This window comes from Sinocyclocheilus grahami, unplaced genomic scaffold (genome assembly GCF_001515645.1).
Source record: "Sinocyclocheilus grahami isolate Dianchi unplaced genomic scaffold, SAMN03320097.WGS_v1.1 scaffold2514.1, whole genome shotgun sequence".
Taxonomy (NCBI): Eukaryota; Metazoa; Chordata; class Actinopteri; order Cypriniformes; family Cyprinidae; genus Sinocyclocheilus; species Sinocyclocheilus grahami.
In genome coordinates, this window is record NW_015507693.1 from 7,324 (window position 1) to 12,320 (window position 4,997).

The 4,997-nt window shown below is 43.1% G+C and overlaps 1 long non-coding RNA gene across 1 annotated transcript in view; it reads right to left on the reverse strand.

Moving 5' to 3' along the window:
* LOC107575220 (uncharacterized) overlaps nt 1–4,109 on the reverse strand; it is a 7,985-nt gene extending 3,876 nt beyond the window's left edge. The window contains exons 1-2 of the long non-coding RNA XR_001607825.1: nt 3,505–4,109; nt 137–139 (exon numbers count right to left, since the gene is read on the reverse strand). This is a non-coding gene — a long non-coding RNA (uncharacterized lncRNA). The remainder of the gene's footprint in view (nt 1–136; nt 140–3,504) is intronic.
* Between the last annotated feature and the right edge of the window lie 888 nt (nt 4,110–4,997).

A 4,997-nucleotide genomic window follows, 5' to 3' on the forward strand; every position in this document is an offset into this window, starting at 1 on the left:
CCCCCCCCCCCCCCCCCCCCCCGTGACTAGGGGTAGGAAGTATCACGGGTCAAAGGGAGGTAGGCAAGACATAAGGGATGTGATACAGACAAGGCGTCAGCTCTTATCTTCCCCTTCCTAATTCCCCTGTAACCACCATCTCTCCACCTGAACGAGGTCCGGTCTAGAGGCTTCTCCGGACAGGGCTCCGGCGCGGGAACCATGGTGGGTAAGTACGATCCATTTCTTAATATATATATGTATATATATGCGTTTATGCGCTGGTGGTTGTGTAAATAACCCTTCTGCTAGTTTTCTTTGCAGTGTTTCCCGGGACCTGTGTGTTTCTGTCATTTTCTAGGGTAGGTCCTCGGTGAGCACCCCCTCTGCTGGATTCAGAAATCGGGTGCTCGATTCGCAGTGTCTATCTCACTCGTCGATATATATCCAGACGGTACTATAAGCCGGGTTTTTTGGCTTCATACTTCCTGGACCATGCGGCCGGATCACAGGCTTCTGCGGGAGCCTTTTTGATCATCAGGCCCCCGGGCACAGCACTGCAAAATATTTCCTGGATGTCCAGGCTGGGCTTATGCTTTCAGGCTGCCCTGTCTGGTCCACCGTATTTAGGTCGCCCTGAGGGTCCTCCCGATCACCAGGATATCCCCTCTTGCTGAGGCATCGAGCAGGAAGTATAGTTGGTATTTACGAGAATCTTCTTGCGTAATGCTGTCTCAGGCAGTGCTCCCCTCACTTTAGAGAGTTGTATTTGAGCTTGCCTCTCCCATATGGCCCAGTACTTCTGGGTATCTGTGAACATATGCTTGGAAAATTCTAAAATCCATACTATGGTAAGTGCACACGTTAAGCTTTGAGCACTTTCTAAAATCCACATAAGTGGTAAGTGGGCACGTTATGCTTTGCCCACTTTTCTAAAATCCTGTATGGTAAGGGTTACGCGTCATTACCTCGTTCCCTTTCTCTGAGTTGGTTTAGACCCCGGTACCTTGGGCTCCACTCAACTAGTGTGTCTCTGTCGACACACTTTGGAAGCATCACTCCCCTCACCATTGAGGGTTATTGTGAGCATGGTGCTTTCTTTCGAGCGTTTAATTCTCTCTGAGGAGTTGGATTCTTCACTCCATGGGCTGTTCTCGTGGTAGTGTTGAGCAGTGCTCCCCTTTTACCTAAGGGTTACCTGGAATGAGCATACTTTCCTCTGAATTCAGAGTTCTCCTCTCATATGAGAAATTGAGTTCTCTGTTTTTCCAGAGCACCTGGAACCAGCAGCATCAGGCGAATTATGCCCTTCCTCTGCCTCTCTGATGCGCTGAGTGTTTGGCTAGCTTGCAGTACTCTTACCCTTCTGATTCTACAATCACGCTGTAGGTCGAGCCCCCTCTCGTTGAGAGCTGGGTTTGCGCTCCCTCAGCTAAGGTAAACTACTGCTAGCCGTTCCAGCATTGGGACATGCTGTAGGTAGAGCTCCCTTCTCGACTGAGAACTAGGGGTGTTGCTCCCTCAGCTGAGTAACTGCTAGCTGTTCCACCTGTGGAACATGCTGTAGGTCGAGCTCCCTCTTGTTTGAGAGCTGGATGTTTGCTCCCTCAGCTACAGATTTACTGCTAGCCACCCCAGCATTATAAGTCTTAAGATCGGGTTGATACTTCTCAGGCATAGCTTTTTACGTCTCAGGTTACTTATGTAACCATGGTTCCCTGAGTAGGGAACGAGACACTGCGTCCTTGGGGTTTTCTTGCCATGCTGCGGATGCAAGCTTCAGACGAAAAAGTGGATGATGTGTTCTCCCGGCGCCTAATTATACTATAGTCGCACCGGTAGTGACGTCATGGCTGCTGCCGGCCAACGTGTTGTTGGTGTATTTTCAATGTATGCTTCAGACACGGGTCACGACGAGGCGTTCCCCCATAGCGACCCCTAAAGCACGCAGTGTCTCGTTCCGGAGACGTTTTCCCATGGCCTAGTGTTAAAAAAGCAAACAACATGAGACGTTTTATAGCCGATCAAATAAATCGCCCAACGATCAATTAAACAGGCCATAACCATCAACTCTGCAACAGATATTAATATGCAAAGTATAGTGAAACCACTATTTATTAGAACAGTAACAAGATCTGCAGTTTAAGACATTAACTTAAAAGACAAACACAACAAAACACAAGATAGTTATTTTTAAACACAAACAAGACTACTGAAAAACTCTAATAGGTGTAAACTAATCTAACACATAAACACACACTCACAAGTTGCAGAAAGAAAGTGAGGAAAGAATGAGTTTTAAGAGAGTGAGAATATGAAATCCCAAGTTTCTAGCAGCATATGCATATTGCAGCATATCTTAGGCCTGAACAACCATCAATCATTAATTCAACCCTTTCATTGAGTTTTCAGTGAAGCTGTGGGTGTTGCCTAAAGGAAGGAAGTGGAGTACTGTAGGCTGGTCAAAGTTTGAGGCGGGCAAAGACAAAGTAAGAGACTAGCTTTGCAGCAAAACTTATTTAGAAAAACAAGACTCTTGACAGAAAAGAAACAAAGTAAAAGAAAGAAAATAAAAAAGAGTGAGACAAGAATAGATGTTTTTTTATGATGGTAGATGAGCAGCAGGCCAGGAGCAGGCAAGCAGCGTGATCGTTGTGAAGGCAAGGCAAACAGGAGGGTTACTGACCAATTAGACACTGGTTTAGCTTGAGGTGTAGCTATGCTTCTCCTGCCCTCATATAAATCAAAACATTATCTTCTCAGTCACATCGTTCCTAGTTTTCCCACTCTTGTGAAATATAATATATACTCGATTACTATACTGAGAATATGATACATTTTTACCAAGAATTAACTGATATCAACATTCAGAAAAATAATTTTCATTCACATCATACCAGAACCACATACTCACTGTAAACGATTCAGTTATTCATAATGGCATTAATCTTGAATAAAAAACATATTATGTGGATGACAGTCAGTCATAATATGGAATTATTCAAATGAAGTTCTCTTAGCCTCATTTTGTTATGATCTGAAGCATATTTATATATGTAAAGACAGTCTCTGTGGGTTTTAGAGATGATTTTAGTCATGCGAGCAAGGAAAAGGTCAAAAGGGAGTCTGGCTTTAGCTCTTTATCTTGAGTGAGGTAAGTCCCACTTTTGTCTTATGATTTTCTCTGTGAGATTCAGAATGTGTGTCTCCAGACCCGTTTATCTTGGGTTAACTGCTTAAAGTTGACAACGCTGGAGGAGTTCTTACGTTAGTTTATTCAGTCGTCCATGGAGGAGTAACTAGTTAACTCAGGCTTTGTGGTGCCAACTGACAGGTCTCAGTTTTATGGTCATCCAGTGTGAGACTCAGGGCCTTTTGTGGAATTTGGTTCTATGTGCTGTTTCAACACAATTCTGATCAAGTCTTCAGTGTCTGATTCACTCCAAAATGTTAAATCACATACCGACAATATACATGAGGCATGCAGGGCAGGGCTGAGAGCCGCAGGAACCGGTGAACATTCACACAACTTGAATTATTAAATAAACAAACAACAAAAAGAAAAGTAAAGCAGCAGCCCCTCACAGACGACTGCCGCATAAAAAACATAAAGCACAACATGAAGTCCAGGCCTGTCCTCTCCAGTCTTGCACTGTCGTCACTCCTCCTTTTATCCTTCCAGATCTCCTTCTGTGAGACTCGTTCCCACGGCTCTCGGCCCCTGCTCTTCTTGCCACATAAATGCTTAATGCTTCTCTCTGGTGTGAATTCTCATGTGCCTGTTAAAGCTTGTTTGTCGTGTGAAACTGTTTCCACACAGTTTGCATGTGAACGGCTTCTCTCCAGTGTGAATTATCTTGTGCCTTTTAAAGCTTCCTTGTTGAGTAAAACTCTTTCCACATTGAGGGCATGTGTAAGGCTTCTCGCCGGTGTGAATCCTCGAGTGCCTTCTAAGGGTTCCTTTTTCAATGAAACTATTTCCACACAGTTTGCATGTGAATGGCTTCTCTCCAGTGTGAATTGCCATGTGAACATTCAAAGTGCTTTTATGAGTAAAACTCTTTACACACTGAGGGCAGGTGAAAGGCTTCTCCTCTGTGTGAATCCTCATGTGGACTTTAAGGTTTCCATGTTCACTGAAACTCTTTCCACACTGTTGGCAGGTGAAAGGCTTCTCTCCTGTGTGAACTCTCATGTGGACTCTCAGTTTTCCTTGATGGTCAAAACTCTTTCCACAATGTTGGCAGGTGAAAGGCTTCTCTCCAGTGTGAATCCTCATGTGGACTCTCAGTTTTCCTTGATGGTCAAAACTCTTTCCACACTGTTGGCAGTTGAAACGACTTCTAGAACTAGCCTTCTGAGCTCTTTTTTGTAAGGAAGTCTTTGCAGTCTGTGAGCAACTAAGTGATTTTTGTCTAGGTATGAAATCATGATGTTTCTTATACTGATCTTTATCTTGCATTTCATTCAGTTCTTCAGGCTCCTCTTTCAGGTCTAGGGTGAAAAGAGACAAATACAAGTTAACACCCATTTAAACGCAACAGTAGAACAGAAATCAAAGAGTGTCAAACTCAGCTTGTTGAGGGTCACAGTCCTGCAGAGTTCAGCTCCAACACACCTACCTTTGGTTTTCAAGTAATGAAGACCTTGATTTAGGTGTGTTCAGTTAGAGGGGGAGCTAAACTCTGCAGGGTATAAAATATATTTGTTAAAAAAATTATTATTTTTTTTTTACAATGTTCAGATTTGCAGAGAAACAATATCAGTCAGGATTTAAGCCCCATTATAACACAGCAACTGTGCTTATTAAGCTTATACATCACGTCTGTATGATTAAACATTTGCAAAGCAAACAAAAATCACAATATATTGCAATATTTGTAGAATCCATATATAGGATAGAATACATATAAATTCAGCATCCAAATATTGTGATTGTATTTTTTTCTGTGATGAGCTTATCATCCCTTTTTCAAGTAATGAAGACCTTGATTTAGGTGTGTTCAGTTAGAGGGGGA